We start from the raw sequence: 22166 nt of genomic DNA on the forward strand, positions 1-22166 counted from the left end.
TATCTTATGAAATAATTCATGAAGCTATAAAGCTGCTTATAGAGCAAGTAATAACTTTTAACTCTCTTTCAATCTAAATTGAATATACACCACTTCCTCTAAGTGAAATTACACGATATGAAGACATATGCATATGGATATAGTAGACACATAAATGACTCAAAAACCTTTATAATAAACTAGACTAGGAAGGCTCACCCTTCTCAGGTTTTTTTCCTTTATTACAATGACTCTTGACATAGGACTTGACTGATGACTCAGATGGGAAGCCAAGAAGTCTGGCATAGTAATAGCTAGCCAAGAAGGTTGGGAAAACTCATCATCTATTAGTCATGCACTATAGATGGCTCTGGCATAGTAATAGCTAGCCAAGAAGGTTGGGAAAACTCATCATCGAATTTTGTCGCATCTGGTATAGATATGTAGTCAATGAACCACTTTAGGTTGAAGAGTCTATAATCAAGGCTTCACCAAGAGATGTTGATTCCCCAGAAACATCAAAATCACTTGAAGCCTTGCCAATAGTCATCTACCATGTACTCGCCCATGTAGTTGCATGTGCATCCAAAGTCTCATCTATTCCATCACTCCACAAACCTCCATGCTATGCCACAAGTATCTACTCCATCACTTCACAAACTAAAGCCTAAACCATGTGCCACAAGTATCAAACAATCACCAACATTTGATCAACCAAAGCACCATCTACTCCATCACTCCACAAACTAATGCCTAAATCATGTGCCACAAGTATCAAAGTTTAAACAATCACCAACATCTGATCAACCAAAGCACCATCTAGCAATCATTACGAAGGAAAAATCCCACTCAATCCAAAGGTCCCAACCCCCCCCTCCCCTATGATGTTTTGCCAACCTTTCCCTTAAAATTAAATGGTGATAGATCAAACAACAAATCAAATTAGAACTCACTAATACACCCAAAATGTCATAGCTAATCAACAAAAAACTTGGACAGGTGCCATAACCTAGCTTACTCCTTAGAGAAACTTGTACCCACCGTGATTACTCATCACAAGAGCCAAGTCACCAACAAAATGTTGAATTCTTATGAAAAATCCAGATCAACTTCAAAATTCACTCTATAAAGTTTTTGAAAATGCTCAGTCAACTTCACTTTCTATTGATATTGATACAAATGTGGGGGTAATTTTACTTCATTATCATCATCAAGGCAATCATAGTGAACTTTGATGTGACAAGGACATATCAATAGTATGCTTAATTCCTCAAAATTATTTCTACATTATTTGAAAAATGTCCATAAATAGCATCATTGCTTGAAGCATGACCATCAAAACAGGTAGCTTAGCCAAATCTTGAGTGACATCATATAGCTTAAAATTTGACAAGGGTTTCCTTACATACATGAAATAGATATCCTTTTTGGTCCCTTGGATCTATGGATCGAACTTCTAGACCTTTCTCTCTTTGTAATTGGCCCATCTTATCTATTAAGAGGGGAATTCTCATGTGATTGTGTGCTACCCTACTTTTCTTCAAGGAGCGTCCCTATGAGAATAATTAGCCTACTCATGATCTCTATTAGCATAGTTTCGAACAAAACCTCCTTAGCATTTACTTTCTTAGTTTTAGATCAACAAGTCATGATGTATACCTACTTGTTATGGGTGGGTATGATCAGTTCACATCCCACAAATTTGATAGGTATGGAGTTCAAATAGATGCTCCATTGACCTCCTCCTCTTTAGATATAATGTTCATGTTCAATCCTCTCAGGGAGGTTCAGCTAAGGATTTCTTGGTCGTAGCTCACTCTTTGATGCGTCATATAATTTCTTTTTATAGATCTCTTCTTTGTGACCTAATTTTATATAATAGCCACATCTTACATCAGGGCATTTGTATGAATAGTGCATATTTACTCTACACCCATATAAGGAACATTTGGCCTTCTGCAATCCTTTGCATTATGTGCCTTCTTCAAGACATTTGCATCTACAGTCACACAATTAAGTTTCTCATTGTCTATCTGATGAAATTTAATTATCACATTGTCTATCTACAATCACACAATTAGGTTTCTCATTGTCTATCTAACGAAATTTCATTACTCTACACCCACATTAGGAACATTTGGCCTTCTCCAATCCTTTGCATTATGTGCCTTCTTCAAGACATTTGCATCTACAATCACACAATTAAGTTTCTCATTGTCTATCCCATAACTCCTTTGATTTATGATTGTCAAGTGTCAAGGGTTTCACTATATGAATTGATGCAAGACCACCCACCCGATTGGGATGCTCGCCTACTCTCAACATTAAACTATAATGCCTTTCTTGAAACAATGTATTGAAATAGTATCTGCTAGTGTTGGTGGATTCCCTCTCCTAACAAACATTTACATCTATCTATTCAATCCACAGGTGAAGAGATAGAGTCTTATTTCAGTGGGTCAGCTAGATGATGCTCACTCGTGGGAATAGTCTTCCACACTTTCAATGGGCCATTATTCCAAGGTGTGCCAATGCAAAAGAGTTGTATCAAATTTTTATTTGAGTTGATCTTGGAAACTCTACCAATTGACGATAAAGTGTTATATATATTTCGGGTTCTATCATAAGTGCAGAGGAAGACATTGCACACATGAATGAAGAGCCCCCCCCAATACATGCCAAATTTGTCCATGGGTTTTGTGCCTCAAGAGGTAGATTTGGATGACCAATTGAATCACGCCAAGGCATAAGAAATCCTCAATGAGTAAAGAGAGCTTCTTGGAAAGGAGTCCCTAGGATGGTTCATAGTGTGACCCATGGATGAGATACCATGATAAGGGACCCACTTAGTCTTCATGACATGGCTAGGATTTGACCATCTGAGTTTGTAAGAAACACATTGTTTCTTTGATCCAGAAATGCACACAACAGGTACGTGTAACCAGAGCTTGTGGACTTGAGACACAAAACCCTCTCTCAAATCCTACTATAATGGTTTATTGAGGTAGAAGGGAACATGCCCAACAATGAGTAGATTCTTATAAACTTTATTCAGTAGGTGTACATCCACAACATATTAAACTGCCGTGTTGACTGTATGGATAAACACCATCTATCAGTAACAGGAAAGGGATGACCAACAACTGAGCATCAAAAGAGGGAAATAATTGAGAATAGAGAGAGTGTCGCAGAGACCTCATGTGCTAACTCTAAAAAAACATAATTACTTGATTGACCTCGCCGTCAACTGGGTATCACCTTCAAAGATATGCAAGCTTGAATTACCAACCTAGAAAAAGAGATAGAGACCCTATGAGTGGAATTCTAGAGGTTGGAAGCTGAGGTTGTCAGCTACAAAGTAGTTTTTGGACATATAGACATGGATGACCAACCCAACCTAGGTGGATTAAGCCCATAATTGAGCCCACCTCTCCCCCCATCAATGAGGGGAGGGGGCCACTTTTTGAAATTGGAATTTCAAATTTTGAATCTCCCTCCCTTCCTCTCTCTCCCTCCTCCTCCCTCTCCCTCTCCTTCCCCTCTCCCTCTCCCTCTCCCTCTCCCTCTCCCTCTCCCTCTCCCTCCCCCTCCCTCCCTCCCTCCTCCTCTCCCCTCCTCAGTCTTGCTCCTCCTCCTCCCTCCACATGAGCCCACCTCTCCCCCATCAATGAGGGGAGGGGGCCACTTTTTGAAATTGGAATTTCAAATTTCGAATCTCCCTCCCTTCCTCTCTCTCCCTCCTCTCTCCCTCCTCCTCCCTCTCCCTCTCCCTCCCCCTCCCCCTCCCTCCCTCCTCCTCTCCCCTCCTCGGTCTTGCTCCTCCTCCTCCCTCCTCCTTTGTTTGGCTCCTCCTCCTCCCTACTTCCTCTCCCCTCCTTCTCCAATTGCCCTACTTCTCCTTTTCTCCTCCCTCTTGTAGCTGAGAGTGATCTCAACGGAAGCAAGAACGGAAGAAGGAGAGAGAGAGAGACAGAGAGCCACACAAGTTTGGTGGGTGCAGAACCACCCTAATCTTCTTTTTCATTCATTTATATATGTGTTTGAGTATTGTATATAACCGGGGTGAAGGCACACTGACCTTTAACCCCCACAACCTCCCACTTAAAGGACAATGTGCCTTTCAGGGAGAACAACCAGTGAGCATACTATCCAATGCCCATCAATACACGACAATACTCAAACCGCTGACTAGGTAGACTCTTCGTCAGCATATCTATAGGGTTATCATCTGTATGAACCTTGACAAGCTCTATGCGCTTGTCCTCAAGTACCTCCCTGATGAAATGGTACCTGACCTCAATGTGTTTGGTCTTTGCATGAAAGACCGGATTCCGTGCTAGCTAAATAGCACTCATGGAATCACTATGCAATGTCGGTACACCTGTATGAATCCCCAAATCTCCCACTAGCTGATCAAGCCATATAGCCTCCTTGCAACCCCCTGTGGCTGCAACATACTCAGCCTCTGTGGTAGACAAAGCAACGCACTTCTGTGCGCGAGACATCCACAACACTGCACCACCTGCAAAGGTGAACACATAACCAGAAGTGGATCTCCTAGTATCCACATGCCCTGCATAGTCTGAATCTATGTACCCAAGTACACGCATGTCTCCTTTACCAAAGCAGATGCACATCTCCTTGGTACCCTTCATGTACCTCATGATGCACTTAACTGCCTCCCAATGCCTCTTTCCTGGATTAGCCATATACCGGCTAACAACTCCCACTGCAAATGCAATGTCTGGTCTAGTAGCTATCATAGCATACATAAGACTCCCAACTGCTGATGCATAAGGAACCTTGGCCATCATGGCCCTTTCCTCATCTGATTTGGGACTATCTGTATGACTCAGTTTCACATATGGAGGCAATGGAGTACTCATTGCCTTCCCCCCCTCCATATTGAAATGCTGCAATACTTTTGTAACATACTCTTTTTGTGAAAGCCAAAGGAGTTTCCTACTCCGATCACGCGTGATGCGCATACCAAGAATATGACCTGCAAGTCCCAAATCCTTCATATCAAAGGCCTCATGCAACTTGGCCTTTAATGCATCTAGCTCATAAGTATTCTTGCTAGCCAATAGCATATCATCCACATATAGTGCCAAGATTATCAGGCTATTTTAGTGTAGAGGCAGTGATCAATTTCACTCCTTCTAAAACCCTGGGACCGAATGAAAGCATCAAACTTCTGATACCATTCTCTAGGTGCTTGCTTAAGACCATAGAGACTCTTCTTCAGCTTGCAAACTAAATGCTCTTTGCCCTTTTCTTCAAAGCCTTCCGGCTACATCATGTAAATTTCCTCATGCAAATCCCCATGCAAGAAAGCTGTCTTGACATCCATCTACATAAGCTCCATATCCTCTGATGCCACTAGTCTAAGCATGCATCTAAGTGTGGTCATCTTCACAACTGGAGAGAATATCTCATCAAAGTCCACACCCTTCTCTTGCTTGAACCCTTTAGCGACCAAACGGGCCTTGTACCTAGGCACATCATCACCTGTGACCTTCATTTTGTAGACCCATTTACATGGCAATGCTTTCTTTCCATGTGGCAAAGAAACCAAGTCCCAAGTCTTATTCTTCATAAGTGAACTCATCTCTGATTGCATAGCATACTCCCACTTGCGTTGATCCTCATGCATCATAGCCTCTCTGTAGCAAGAAAGCTCCCCGCAATCAGTAAGCATCACATAGTCTACCCCTGTAAAAAACCTATCAGGCGGTCTAGACACTCTAGATGATCTTCTCAAGGGCATTTCAGCTTGCTGTCCCACCTGCATATCAGCCACATTTGGCTCATCATTTCCACCAATAGATGATCCATCATCTACCCTTGATTGTATACCTGTGGGAGTACTTGTTGGTACCATTTCTTGCACATTTGTTGGTGCATGGACAACTTGCTGTCTATCAACATATGCAGGTGGATTCACATCCTGGAAAGTGATTCTCCTCATTTCCACATTCCTCATGGGTGCCTTATGCATCTTCTTCTCATTAAAGACCATATCATGGCTGCGTATGATCTTCTTTGCTTCTGGATCCCAGAGACGATAGCCCATCTCTCCACTTTCACCATAACCCAGAAAGATGCATTTCCTAGACTTAGGATCTAGCTTCTTTCGAAGCTCTTTTGGCACATGTGCATATGCCTCACACCCAAATATACGCAAATGAGAGTAAGAGGGCTTCTTGCCACTCCACGCCTCTTCAGGAATACCACCATCCAAACTCTTACTAGGTGATCTATTGATCACATGCACTGCAGTCTTCATTACCTCAGCCCAAAAACCACCAGAAAGACTTGCATTGGAAAGCATGCATTGCAACCTTTCTTGAATGGTACGGTTCATCTTTTCTACTACTGGATTTTGCTCTAGAGTACGAGGGGATGTGAGCTCCCTCTTAATCCCACATGTATCATAGAAATGCTAAAAGTCATGAGAGAGATACTCTCCACCATTGTCAGTCCGTAGGCATTTAAGCGTTCTACCTGACTGATTCTCAACCAAGGCCAGCCATTTCTGAAATACGTGGAACACATCACTCTTCCGAGCTATAGCATAAGCCCACACTTTCCTAGTTGCATCATCAATGAATGTCACATAGTATTCAGCCCCGCCTAATGATCGTGTAGGCATGGGACCACATACGTCTGAATGCACCAAATCAAGCTTTTCAAATCTTTCTTTCCCCTTCTTTTATGGGCTGATTTAGTCTTCTTCCCATAGAGACAATGCTCACAAAATTCAAAATCAGAGAAACTCAAATGCGGTACATAACCCAAACGGCATAAGAGTTTCATTCCATTCTGGCTCATGTGCCCCAACCTGCAATGCCACAAAGAAGTGCTTGGCTGCTCGGTTATTACAACAACATGATCAAATACCCCTGATACATGTAAGGGATACAATGTCCCACACTTGGCACCCCTGGCCAAAAGCATAGAGCCCTTCTGAATTTTCCAACTCTGAAAGCCAAAAGTGGTGTGATAACCAGCATCATCTAGCTGACCCACTGAAATAAGACTCTTGGTCAGCTTAGGCACATGTCTCACATGTTTCAAAACAAATGCAGACCCATTTGCAAAAGAAAACTTTATGTCACCTGCTCCCACTATGTCACATGCATAGTCATTTCCAAGATGCACACAACCTGTCTTTCCACTGTCATAAGTGGAGAACCATTCCTTATGGGGAGTAACATGGAATGAAGCACCAGAATCCAAAATCCAATCCTGGGAATATGCATCATCTGAAGTGGTAAGCAACTCTGCAGATAAACTAGACATGAAGAGAATGTCATTGTCACCATCATGTGTGATTGCATTGATCTCCTCGATCTTCACTTTTCCTTTGTCCTCCCTTGGACTCTCTTCCTTTTGATTTGCACCCTAATTTGCATTCTTTTTCTTATCCTTTTGCTCTCTTTTCAGCTTGTAGCAATCCTTTTTCATATGGCCCTTCTTGCCACAATGGTAACACTCAATGTTCCGTGCCCTGGATTTGCTACGAGACTTCCCTCTTTCTTGGGACTTCCCCCTGAACTGTGATCTGCCCCTTTGCACATTTAAGGCTTCATCCTGCTTGTTGCCATCCATAGACTTCCGTCTAATCTCCTCGGCCAACAAGCTACCTACAACATCATCAAATTTCAATACTCCACTAGGTGCAGAGTTACTGACAGCTGTACGGAAGGTATCCCATGAGGCCCGATGGCAATGAACATAAGAGAAATATTGCCTTAGTCTCCGCATCAAAATTCATCTTCTGAGCCTGAAGCTGGCTGAAAATAATATTGAATTCATTCAAGTGAGAAGCAATGGAGACCCCTTCCTTCATCTGCAGCTCAAACAACCTCTTCATGAGGTAAACTTCATTAGAGGCAGTTTCCTTCTCATAAGTGGCACACAGTTTCTTCCACAAATCTTCTGTAGTTTGCTCATTTACTACTGTGAAATAAACTGACTCTGTAAGATGAAGTCTAATAGTAGACTTTGCTAATGCATCCAACTCATTCCAATCATCCTCAGACATATTTGCAGGCTTAGCTTCAATCCCTGCCAAGGGTTTAATCTGCTTCTTTTGAATAAGCACATCCCTTATTTGTTCTTTCCACAAAGAAAAGTTTGTCCCATCAAACTTTTTAATGTTGAAAAACTCCTTTTCAGACATGGAAGAGGATGCCATGATGCAAATGAAACAAAATCCCAAATGCTAGTGCCTGCAAGAGAAAATCACACCAAATACCAGGTGCACCCAAATGTGTATGCCACAATAGAGTGAAATATCACCAAAACTCAAAGCTCAAAGCATCAAAAAGATGCATTTGACTCATGTGCATATACTATGCATCCATATGAGCAAATCTGGCCCAAAAGAAAATGCCAATAAGTGCCAAATGACTCAAGCATGAACACCGTCCACTGGCATATGCATCAATAATGTCTCATCCAAGAGAGCATAGCACTATCAGTGCATCACCTGCAATGTTTCAAAGCTGTCCCTCAGCATAAAATAGCATCCATGTGCAAAGCGTCCATAAAAATAGCATCCCATAAGGCAATTTGGGCCTGTCAACGCATCCAATAAGGACCGCAATGCATCCAAATGGCCTATAAATCATCCACTACAACCAAATGCACACCACAAATGAGCGCACACTGCTCAAACTACAACCAGATTGATCTGCATAAGGTATGCTCAGGAAATCATGGTCCCACGGTAATGACCGCTATTGAAAATAGAACCTGAGATGCCTCAAAACATGGGCGCCATTGCATAATCAGACTCGGCAAGAAAATCTGCAAATATCTCTCTTCTGCCAGAACTCCAAAATCCCAACCGATGAGTGAGAAATGGGAGTCAACACTTATCCACTGCCATGTGGCATAAATCTAAGGTTTCAAAACCTTAGAATGAAAAATGCATAACAGAGAGACGAAATCGAATACACAGAGATCTATAACTCTGAAAATCCTCCATCGAATCACGCAAGAACTGATAGGTAGGGGTTTTTGGGCATCTGGAACGCAATGGGACAGACGGTTTTGGAAACCGTGGTCTCAATCACTGGGTCCAACACACGGACTGAAAAACGTTTTTGGAAACAGAGCTGTTTGTAAACTCCACCGGAGTGCGAATGATGAGCAACATAGAGGTTTTAGGACCTCCTGAGTCCACCGGAACTGACAGATCTGCAAATGGTTGCTCCAAAATTGAGTTCTAACACCCGGGCAAAAAACGCAGGAACTGACACAGTGAGTTAGAAATCCAATGAAATGAACCCAGATTCAAGAATGAAGGTGTTTCCAAGCTCCTGAAGTGAAGTGGACACCAAAAGCAAGCAATAGTTGCCTCTACAAGTCAATACAGAGTCTCTGTCATCGAACGGAACAGGAAAAAGCTCAAAAAACGACTTTTTCTTTCAAACCACTTAACAGGCTCTCAAAACCACTTCGCAAAGCCAAAGTGACTTTTCTAAAGGTTCCTCCAAGGTCTCTGCACACTCGGATGCAAGTAAAGTCACCCACAAAGCTTCCCATAGAGCTTCTCCTTCCTCCCACAGAGCTACTGAGCTTCAAGCATTCACGCACGCTCAGCTAGATCACCCGAGCCCTGATACCAGTTGAGAGTGATCTCAACGGAAGCAAGAATGAAAGGAGAGAGAGAGAGACAGAGAGCCATACAAGTTTGGTGGGTGCAGAACCACCCAAATCTTCTTTTTCATTCATTTATATATGTGTTTGAGTATTGTACATAACCGGGGTGAAGGCACAGTGACCTTTAACCCCCACAGTAGCAGCTCTCCCCTCCTCCCTTCTGCAATAGCTCCTTCCCTCCCTTCTATACCAATCGCCCTACTCTCCTCCTCCTCTTCCTCTTGCCCTGACCTGCTTCTCCTCCTCCCTCTTTTTTGCTACTCTCTCCCTCTCATTGGTCAACTCATGGCACCATTCAAGGACATATCCAACAAGTACCATGTGAACTTACAACTAGAGGCTGAATATGCAAGCACATGCCATTTGGGATTTAATGGAACTCCTCAAAGTGTGCTCCACAGTCTTTGATTGCAAGGGAAGAAGCATCTTGACCTTTGGGTGGATGGAACCTTGTATCCTTTAGACCCTGCCACCCAAAAGAGTACTCCTTTTCATATAGTGCATGATGTTGTTCGATTTGTTGGCAACGGACATGCTAGATTGCTTGATTATTGCAATCAATTGAACTATTCTCAGACATTGGCTATGAAAGCAAGTGAGGTGTAAACAGTCCAAGCAGAAGAACTATCACATTTGGGAAATTTTACTATTGTGGCAATGCATAGTAGTATGTAGGATCTCCAAATGTAAAACAAGGAACTCAGTGACAAAGCACATGCACTAGACTTGGAGCGATAGGAATTGGAAGAATCAATCCATAAGCTCACTGAAAGCAAACAAGATTTGGAAAGGTCTATATATGACCAAGTTCAACATGCTATGGAGAAGGAATGACAGAAGTCGATAGAATGAGTACAAAAGTTGAAGGGAACACCTTTGGGACTGAAGGAGAGGAAAAGACAATTGCAATCTATGGATCCATTATCACCCCCGATAGTGATGCCCGAAAGAGGAGGGTATGGGCTGCAAGGTTAGTTCCTCAAATTTTCAATGAAATTTTTTACTCCAAAATATTCATGGTGTTGCATTGTTTCCACTAAGACTCATTTGTACTCTACTTTAGGAATTTCATGGAGGATGTGATGGGAATAATGGAAATGTATGATAGTGATTGTTCATATGTTTTAAGAAGTTTAATAAAGCCAAGTGATGTCATTGAAGTGTTGAAGGACCCTAGACAAAAAGGGCTATGTGAACAAGTTGCTAGAGAGGTAATGAAGGACTTCAAGGGCCTTGTGCAAGCAAAGGAGGTGCTTGGAGCTTGTGATGCTACTGGGTGTAAGTCATGAAGCTTACAACTCTATTTTTAAAAATTTCAAGTCTACTATGGAGGAAAAGTATAAGATATCTACAGTGCCATTGCCAACACCCTAGTCTGTAAGGCTTGCACATCAAGAAACAAACCAATGTGCTAGATAAAAGCTTGGAGGATATCATTGTGTAAGTGGCACAATGACTTGGAAGAGTAAAAAGAAATCTGGCATCCAAACGTTTGAAATGAATGCTTTCAATAATGTTTACGTGGATGTAGAGAATTTGCAGACAGCTATGGTCAAATTCAATGGGATGAGAGAAGAAGGTTCCCTCCTCATTCAACTTTACTTCTTCTCATTTCTATATCCTTATTGTATTTCTCTTTCAATGTATAGATGGCAAGCTAGTATTTGTTGTAAAAATGGATGAAGCTCAGTTTTGGTAAAAGAGAATAAGCTAGAGAGGGTGAGCATTTGTATTATGAATGATGCCTTGCGTTTTGCTCAAGGGGATGAGGAAGTTGAGCAAGGTTTCTCAGTCCAATCTGAAAAGGACATATGGTGGCTTGTAGCCTTTGAGACCCCAAAGGAGTGCCATGAGACATTGAAGTGGGGTTTTTTAGAGAACTGGCATCCTGTCGATTATTATTCAAGGACAAGAGGCAGGGCAAACATCATTAGTGGATGGGCATGGAACATTTCAATTTGAATGGCATTGAGCTGGTGATTTGAAGACCCTCAAGTGCTTGTATGGTTGTGATACAGGTGCATATGAAAAATGGGCTTTTATTGCACCCATTCTCAAAAGATGCAAAAGGGAAGCCTACAGTGGGAAGATGGCATCCTTTCTTGCAACCAAAGTGTAGCCCTTGATCGTCACAAAAAGGATCCTAATTGGGACCCCATTCTACCGATTCCATTGGAGCCAGTACACATGTGTGCTTCCCTTTTGCATCTTTTGAGAATGGGTGCAATAAAAGCCCATTTTTCATATGCACCTGTATCACAACCAAAGTGTAGCCCTTGATCGTCACAAAAAGGATCCTAATTGGGACCCCATTCTACCGATTCCATTGGAGCCAGTACACATGTGTACTTTGCATGATGAACTGCATATACTTGATAAGTTACTCTATCTCCATCTAGTTTATGCTTGGAATTTGAGGCCACAGCAAGTCTCTGCACAATGCATTGCAAAAGCTGAAGAACTACTCTCACTAATGGGACTTTACAGAGGCAATGTGAAGCTTAAGCAGGACAAGAAATAATTAGGAAAAACACAAAATCTTCCTGCTATATTATCCATGGGTGGAGGAAAGGCAAGGAGGTTCTTGTCCAACCACAATGCTGATAAAGAAAAGCATACATTTGCTCAAAGCACCCTAGGTTGGGAGTACTGGAAAGCTTTGTGTGAGTACACTATGAATCAAGCTTCACATCCGCGAATTTCTACTTTGAGAGCAAAACTGTGGACAAAGCTTGATGCATTTATAAAGTTGCTTAGACAAGGTCAAAAGTAAAAGAGATGCTCGCTCTCTATTTGCCTAGATCAAAACAAATATTTAGATTTTTATTCTAGCATAGTAAATAGGAATGCCATAAGGGAATCGCCTAATGGTTCAACTCCAAAAGTGAGGGTGAGCCTTTGTTGGAAGAAAATCTTGTGACTCAACACCATGTGTGATGTGAAAGGGGCGAAATTGATAAGGATGATTTGGGTGGATTGGATAGATGGGCCAAATCATTTTCAATCAAAATAAAGATCATAGATTTGAAAACATTCCTTTTCCAAAAATGACACACTTTATTGAGGACTAGTTGGGTGATCCACACTAGAAGGGGTCTAAATGTGTAGAAAACCAATGGTTTGTACAGATGAAGTAATGAATAAAAAAATTACTTACAAGAAAATGGAGATTTTATACTTGTAGAGCTAGAAAAAGAGCTTTGTGCCCATATTAAAACTTTCTCAATTGGACACTGAAAAATAATTTCTATGGATGAGCCAAACTATCCCAAATACTGGATTGCACTTCTTAGGCAGTAGCCCTCTGTGTGGTGGGCATTAGTGGCAATTTTATGGGATCCTCATAATGGGACAACTAGAACACGGATGATCCAATGTTGGATCTTCTATACTCAACCATAGAAATGAAATCTTATCAATAGTGGATCATCTCATTGACATTAAGAAAGTCAAAGATTCTAGAAGTGATGTCTTATCTGGAGTGGATACGTTCATGTACATTGCGAGCAAAAAAAGTCTCATTAGTGATGTCTTGTTGGGCATGGAAGAGCTCATGCATATTGACAAACTTGGTGAAGGAAATTCCATGGTGTTGTGAAAACCATGTAAGGTGTGCCAATGTTAACCGGTGTTCTCTTGTTTCCCTTGTAGTGCCTTTGTGTGTGCCACTCCATCCCCCTTCACTCTCCTCTTCCCTTCTCCTTCTCCCTCCCTTCTCCCCTCTCTTCTTCCTTCTCCCTCTTCCCTCTTTCTCTTGTGAAAACACATTGCAACAATCCAGGAGCCGCTTGAGTGACACATGGGGACGGTTCGTGCTTTGCATTGCTCTCACAAGGGGACGGCTCGTGCTTTGCATTGCTCTCACAAGCAGTAGCTTGGAGTGGAGGCTCCATCGGCATTCCTTCAAGATCCCCACGACACGTGAGTGAGACTACATAGCCAATGCGTGATGTCCTCTTAAAAGTAGATCAGTTTCAAGGTTCTCAGCACTCTTAGAGAACATTTAATGCAAAAGGATGTAGTTACAAAATCTAAGCAAGCTTGCAAACTTCGTGTTCAAACATTCAAAATCGTTCTTTGAATGGACTTTGATATAACGTGATCAACGTGCAAAACATGAAATGGATATAGTGTGACAAATAATTGTCAAGGGTAGAGGAGCACAAATACAATGAATGATGTATACAAGGAACTAAAACCGACCTACAAATACATGAAGAGGAATTGGGTCTAGGGAAATCCACAAAAGCAACCAAAGAGAATGAGAGTCATGAATGTGGAACATAGGGTCAATGAATTGGAATTTAGGTGTGGTAAATGTACACGTATGCATTTCATTTACTTGCGTGATATTAAGACATGCAGAGAAAATGTGTGGCAAAGGAAAGGGATTGATAGGAATGAGCACCTCCTTACAATATTTTCTTGTTTTTTTCAAAATGACAAGTAAAGGCCTCTAGTACAAAAGGTCAATCCACTTTTAAATAAGAAGAGGATTCTCAATAATGCATATCGAATTATTATAGGAATATCACATGGAACATATTGGGATTGGTTGATAAGGCCAAAGGAGGAGTAAAATCTAGCATTCATGATAACACAAGAAAGTCCAAAATAAGAAATGCAACTTTATATGCAAAACCCCTTTTGAATTATTTCATAGAGGAAGTAGCTTTGCCTCAATGCCATTTGTCTCCTAACTCCCTAATAGTGAAGAGGTGACTGAAATACAACTTCCAATGGGCTTAAGGAAAAATAAGTCTTTGAATCTCTATTGAAGAAAATATAGGCACAAAGGGCATGTTGGGGCTTCATCTTATGCTTTGTTTACTCTTTGGTAGAAAAACTCTGCACATGTTAAATTTCCCAAAAGGCAAAAAATATCAAAATGCAATGATTGTGATGACTTCAAGCAGGCAATTGAGAGTTCACCTAGTCCAAAGGAAAAGGAATTGTACAAAAGGAATCACAAATATCATCATGGACTTGTTTGGCATGCGACACAATGAGAGTGGTTTTTTCAACTCTTACATACTAGTTAGCAAAAGGGAAAGGCTAAGCAATATCAAATATCATGAAACACCCACCACAAACGCATTGAACAACACCAATTATTGGAGTTAGAGCCTCCTATTCCACTCTCTCAAACACATATGTGTTGTGCAATATTAGAACTCTTCCACAAAACATCCAAAAACATATTTGTTCTTGAAGCAACACAATCCTTCTAAAAGAGGGCAACCCACTCCTTCCTTTGAAAGAACAAGGAAATCATGTGGAACCTTGTAGAGCATGCATCCACTTCCAAACACTATACAACACCAACAAAACTCTCACTAAGCTTGCAAGCCATGAATCACCATAAATGATAGAGAAAGGTGGCAAGATTTGCATGGAAACTACAAGAGAATTGAGGAAAGATCATGGAGAATCCAAAAGAAATAGATGTATCATGAGTAGAATTGAGAAGATACAAGGTCGGAGCAACAAAGCATGCTCAAATCTGAGTGATACAATACTTAGGGAGAGCAAAAAGTGGGCACATCAAGGCTAGGGAAACTCCCATAATACTAGGGTAGCACTAGGGCTCAATGTATAGATGTAAAGGGGGCTTAAACCTCCACAAAATCTGAGAAGATGGCTAGAAGCTTCAGCATATCAATCCAAACCGGTAATTCTTGAAAAAAAAGTTCATCAATATTGAAGGAGGACTCCAGGGAATGAACAAGATAGTGGCTCCATAAAACTTAAACGACCTACCAACCAACTCGTCCCTAAGCTATTCAGAAGCCATGCACAGCAAGTCAAAACCCTTACTAAGAAACCTTGTAGAGAACCCAATCGGCAGAATATCACACTGAAAGGAAAGAAATTCTTTGAGCTTGACTATCGGATGAACAAGAGATAAACCCCACCTTTAGCTATTTGAACAAGAGACTCTATTTGAATAAAAAATCTAGAAACATATTTGTTCTTGAAGCAACACAATCCTTCTAAAAGAGGGCAACCCACTGCTTCCTTTGAAAGAATAAGGGAGTCATGTAGAACCTTGTAGAGCATGCATCCACTTCCAAACACTATGCAACACTAACAAAAGTCTCACTAAGCTTGCAAGCCATGAATCACCATAAATGATAGAGAAAGATGGCAAGATTTGCATCGAAACTACAAGAAAATTGAGGAAAGATCATGGAGAATCCACAAGAAATAGATGTATCATGAGTAGAATTGAGGTCGGAGCAACAAAGCGTGCTCAAATCCGAGTGATACAATGCTTAGGGAGAGCAAAAAGTGGGCACATCAAGGCTAGGGAAACTGCTCCCATAATACTAGGGTAGCACTAGGGCTCAATGTATAGATGTAGAGGGGGCTTAAACCTCCACAAAATCTGATAGGATGGCTAGAAGCTTCGGCATATCAATCCAAACTGGGAATTCTCAAAAAAAAATCTCATTAATATTGAAGGAGGACTCCAGGGAACGAACAAGATAGTGGCTCCATAAAACTTGAACGACCTACCAACCAACTCGTCCCTAAGCTATTCAGAAACCATGCACAGCAAGTAAAAACCCTTACCAAGAAACCTTGTAGAGAACCTAATCGGTGGAATATCACACTGAAAGGATCGAAATTCTTTGAGCTTGACGAGACTCTATTGATGAAGAAGAGATAAAACCCACCTTTAGCTAGTCAAGTGAGTTCAGGTTTGCTAAGTGGGTGGGAAGCGATTTCTCTGCCTTGACAAAATGCTAATTTTACAATCATAGCTTGGAAATGTTCTTATAGTTGTGGTAACCTTAAAGCGCCAAAATTTATGTAATCATTGTGTAAGCATAGGGCTCCCACCATATATCCAACCCTCATCATGTCTTGTGGCTAGAGATGCCATGACCTTGTTTAATTCCATAATCATATGTTTGATCTTGAGGTGCACAATTTATGTAATCATTGTGTAAACATAGGGCTCCAACCATATATCCAACCCTCATCATGTCTTGAGGCCAGAGATGTCATGATGCTCCATTATCATACAGCAAGCATGTACCTATGGTTCATAGATGTTTATTATTGGCTATCACAAACAAAGTTGTGTTCTTTGGCTAAAACTTACCATTCTTGATTATACATAAGTGCATAAATTTTGACATGCCACAACCACCCTTTTAAAGGAAGGACATATGAATTCTATTTGTAATCCATAAAGATTTTGGATCATTGATTCCACAAAAAAGAAGCATTGTTACAACTGAGAACTTAATCGTCTTTAATGCTTGATTAATATGAAATCGCGTGACTAATGTTCAAAACTAAGCTAGGGAGCTACCAAAAAATGAATTCCATAATTTCTTTTCAAAGATTAAGGCTCTAAAGTGGACACTTCAATTTATGATTTTGTTTTTCAAAGGTCAAGCATCCACTAATTATTAACTGCTTGATTGAGATAAACAATTCTAACCAAATAAAACACTGTCATATTAAATTACAAAGTAATCCCATCAAATACATTTGATTTAGATATTATAGAATATGGAAAAGAAAAGGATAATAAGTATTCTATGATTGCAATAGAAAGGTTTTTCTGTTGAGATGCAAATCTTTTCTTTTGACATTGCAATGCAACTTAGTGGGAACAAAGGATACTCTATAAGTATAAAATTAATGGCTTGTAGCAATTTCCTGCAAAGAGATCCTTTGAATCTTGAGGCACCCTTTCAAGTGCACAATTGAGAGCACTATCTTATGTCATGTATTAAGTGTAACTGTGCACCATTATCTTGATTCCATATTTACTTCCTTTCTTTTGGAGTCTCCTTAAATGTAGAGTTTTGATTGAGGTGGATCTTTCCTTAATGTAAAAACATGTAATTTTGAATCCATTTCTTTGTAAAACAAGTGTCCCTTTTCTATTGTTATGGCCCACTCCTTAAATTTTTGGACAAAAATTATGTTCTTTAACCAAGCTCTTTTATTAATGCTCAATTATTTGCAATTAGTTTACAACCCATCTATAACCATCAAATTTTTCCAAAGTCCCTATCTTAACCACAAGACAATTTTTATACATGCTTTAAGCTTACAAATATCCATGACTCCTATATAAAATTTTGAAGAAAATTTATTTTACTTGACCATGCTCTTTTATTAGTGCTCAAGTATTTGCATTGATGGATTTGAAATTATTAGAGTTTCATGGGCCTAGCTGTTAATCACATTATCATTTTATGCAATGCAATCCCACTGGCGACCATTGCTCTCTAGTGGCAAGCCAGTCCCATCATGCATTCAAATGAACAAATTTGAAATTGCAATTTCCCATGCATTCATTCCCCTGGTGGTGTAATATAAGAAAGTGCAAAATAAGAGAAGGTTGGGTTCTTTTCTTGCGTAGCTATTCTAATACATTGGTTTCTTGAGTGATGCCTTCTTTGTAGAGAATAAGCATGCGTGCTTGAAAAACAATCCCTTTATTATCTTTGACCATGACTCTCAATCAACATTCCTATGTTTATGCCATTGTTCAATACCATGTCTCTCCTCAGCACCCAAAGGCTCATCAATGTAAGTGTGCGAATCTTGAGGCATTGTATTTGGAGTGGTTGTCACTGGTAGGCTCATGTAAATGGGCAAGTTGTAATTTGTCTCTATGAGAGGAATAAAGTAATGAGATGATACAATTATCATTGTAAGAGATGCTTAGCATTGCATAATATGAGAGAATCGATTCAATATTTAAATATGAGAGGAAGAAAATGACAGGGTTTTATTTCCTTTTCAAATTACAAAAATATACATACATAAGGGGTACAAAGGGTACTCAAAGCCCCTTTTATTGAACACACATGATATAGGGAGGTTACTCATAGCCAATGCCTCGAGGATAATAGAGATACAATTATCATATGTAAGATATGCTTAACATTACATAAGATAATGTTCAAGAGAAGATATATGATTTAAAGGAAGTCGTAATGTGCAATGGCCTACATAATTTGTAAAGTAATAGAATTGTAAGACCCATATAAAACCATTTTCCTTAGTAAGAAAACTAGAATTGCAAGTCTCTAGAGTATGACCATGTGTTTTAAATGGATAAGTAGAAAACTAAAACGTACAAAGTGATACCCAAAATGCTTGTCAAAGGACATAAAGTGTCCACAAAGTTTTATATCATAAAGTTTGATAACTTTTCCTCCCTATGAAATTATGAATAAATGCATATAAATTTATACTATCTCTACATCCAAAAAAGACAATCTAATGAGGATAAAATTGAATGAATCTGTCTAAATTTGGGCTATCTCTACATCTAAAGGAGACAATCCTATGAAAGCTAAGAAAATAGGTGAAATTTGTAAAAGGTGATACTTGGGAAATGCTATTAACATTTAAAATATGGTCGGCTATGTTTGTGGATGGAATGAACTTCATAGAAATGACCTCTCGTGGCTAGAGCATATGCCTACCAAATGGAAAGAATGAAGCGAGTACTAGAGCATACTAAAACGTGAGGTTGATCTCAAAACCAAACCATCTAATCACGAAAATTAATCGGACCCTATCATTTGGTTGCACTTTGTGGAATAAAAAACTAGATCTTGTTTCAATAGCAAACAATGGATCTCTTCTTATTGTTGTTTTCATTGATAAGGAAGTAAGTGTACTAAAGGAACACACATGGATTGCGTTGTGTATGGTACCATGATATGACATGAGGGCTTGGTTGGCAATGGGTAATGCATACAAGTGATACCTACCACCATACGCTTTAATGTGACTTGAATGGACAATTCATAATTGCATGAAGATGAGGAGAGTAGGTCTTTTTTAGTATAATATTCCAACTAGGAATCTTTCCTAACAATTGGTTTGTAAGATCCTAAGCTACTTGTCCATTTTTTTAAAATCCAATACTTTATAAAAGAAATGGGCATGCGCTATGAAGATGGGTGTCATGCTTTGGTAACTTTGATGTGAAATTGTAGTATATAATTTAATTCGACAATATCCACATCAACAACACACTAATCTACGACTCTTAAACAAACCATGAAGAGTTAAATAAGTCTAATCCATATGTGATAGAGACTCTAGGGCATGGATTTTGGAAAGACTTTGGTTTGATGTTTGGCACTCTTCCCTCATCAAGCCATCCATTCTTTAATAAGAAGAATGAAATTCAAGCTTACAAAAATTTGCCTTCCTTCAACCTCTTAGTGTTGAGGCCCGCAAAAGAAGAAAATATAACTATTTGGAAAGAAATTACACCTATACAAGAAAAGACCACACAATGGAATGAACTCAAATGCTCATGCCAACAACTCTTATGAAAGGGGATTCAATTCTTTATTAAGGGACGACGGCCGACAGGAGGGGATGTGTATGAGGAATCCTTCGAGATTCCAAAGACTGACTGGTACACTAGAACCTAGAATCTTAAAGGATCCAATTAGATCCCTCACTGTTGTGTGGTTTTTGATCATGCATGACCACTGCAAACACTACATGCACGTGCAAATCTCAAATCCTCTCACATAAAAGAAAGGGCACAGCAAATCTCAAATCCTCTCACATAAAAGAAAGGGCACAATTTTCGGGCATTCTTATGGGCAGAAGAAAAAGGTAAACGCAGAATCCACACAATTCAATGGGATGTGCTAAAGGGCCCTAAGCTCTTGGGAGGAGTTGGTCTTTCGAATGCCTGCTGCAAGAACATAGCTCTGATCTTCAAATGGTTCCCCAACCTATTCACAAGCAGTGAGCCATGGGTTTTAATTACCAAAGCATTCATTGAAAGGGGCAGAGGGAAAAAAGTGGGTTTATTGAAGGAGCTCAACTGGTGCGATAGGTTGATCTTAGCTTTTCCCGTTCAAACATCATTGCGGGGCTAGTGAGAGCATGGAAAGAGGTAGTGGAAGTATTTAACTAGAAAGGGCGCCACAGCTTGAGGGGAGATGCGAGCCTGCTTGAAAGCATTTGGTGGGGGTGGCCTTTCGCTCCATGGATAACCCATTCGCACTGCACGACCTCCCCCGAGCCAAGGGACTGTCTCGGAAGGGAGTGTGCATGGGGAAGGACATCTGGGACCCAAATGTGGAGTTGGATCTAATCCTCCAACCCTATGGTCTAAACCATATGATGCATTCTATTTTAGCTGAAAAATCTACAAATTTTGAAGAGAAACCTTTTTTTTTTCCCCACAAAAATTTAGGGGAGTGGTCAACCCGCACAAAAAAAGGAGAGACCAAGGATACCCTAGAAGGGCTACCCGCCCTAGACCTGCACTGCTAGGAGCTAACACCCTCTAGCCTGATCTCATGGCTGACTGCAAACCTATAGGAACATCACTAACTAGTGGGTCTTTATCTGCCATGATATGACTAAAATCTGACATGGCTACCACGACACCCGCGATGATGCATGAGGCTCTCTGCTCTTTTTAGTGTAGGGATCTGAAAACGGCTAGGTTCCCGATCTCCCAGACTGCAAGGATGATTGCGGCCCTTACGTGCCAGCTTGCCGCCAGGGTGGACGGGAGCGGAAACCTTCAAAATGTTGAAACCCAACTTTTGTGATTTGTTGAGGAAAATGTTTTTTGTGGAACACTCCCCTCTCTCCCAAAATTGCAAGGTTTTTGGCCTGCCCTGCTGTGGGTAGGCCTTAGTGAATTTGAATTTTTTTAAGTGTTTATTGTAAATTATTGATGGGTCCACTTCAGTGTTCACAGAAAACATTTTTCTCAACAAATCACAAAACTTGGGGTTTCAAATTTTGAAGGTTTATATTGAGAATTTGCCGACTTTTTAGCTAAAATATAACTAAATTGCCTAAAATTTTACAGATTTTACAAAATTGAGAAAATATTTGCTACGAGTGAAAATGAAAATGTTACAGGTTCATTGAATATAGTTTGCAGGTTTTCTGTGAACACTCGTCCACTTGTTTGTTTTTTGTTTTTTTATGATTGATTATCTGCATCTATTGTGAATTGATTGGTCCACTTATTGTGAATTGTTGATTGGTCCACTCTATCCGCCCCTCTTGTCCTTCATGCACATTGAAGTACTCTCTTTTCCAAGCTACTCATTTGGGGCGGGCCTTTTGAATGCTTTATGAGCATTCATCTTGTAATTGTTGAATTTGACAATAATGTTTTCTACGAACAATTCTTATTATACTATATATTGCGAATGGCGATGAATTGCAAGCTGGGATGATGCATCGCTGCCAGAAAATTGATCATCATCAGCATCGCCGCGATTGGTCTTCGATGGATCAAAATTGCGATTTTGATCGCGATGATCCACAGAGTATAATAAGCTTCGATGGATCAATCGCCACCAAAAAAAAGAGCGCATCGGCGATGCATTTTCCGATTGGAACCAGTCAACGACACCTGCACCTCACCAGAATTTTCTGCGATCTGTTGCGCTGTTGCTTGCCATCCGCAGGAGACTGAGTCAGTTGGGAATCGAGATTAAACCAATCTCACCGATTTGTCCAGCTGCCTCGAG

Source organism: Dipteris shenzhenensis, chromosome 25 (assembly GCF_047967505.1).
Source record: "Dipteris shenzhenensis isolate YYH24624 ecotype China chromosome 25, Dip_SZ_1.0, whole genome shotgun sequence".
Classification (NCBI taxonomy): Eukaryota; Viridiplantae; Streptophyta; class Polypodiopsida; order Gleicheniales; family Dipteridaceae; genus Dipteris; species Dipteris shenzhenensis.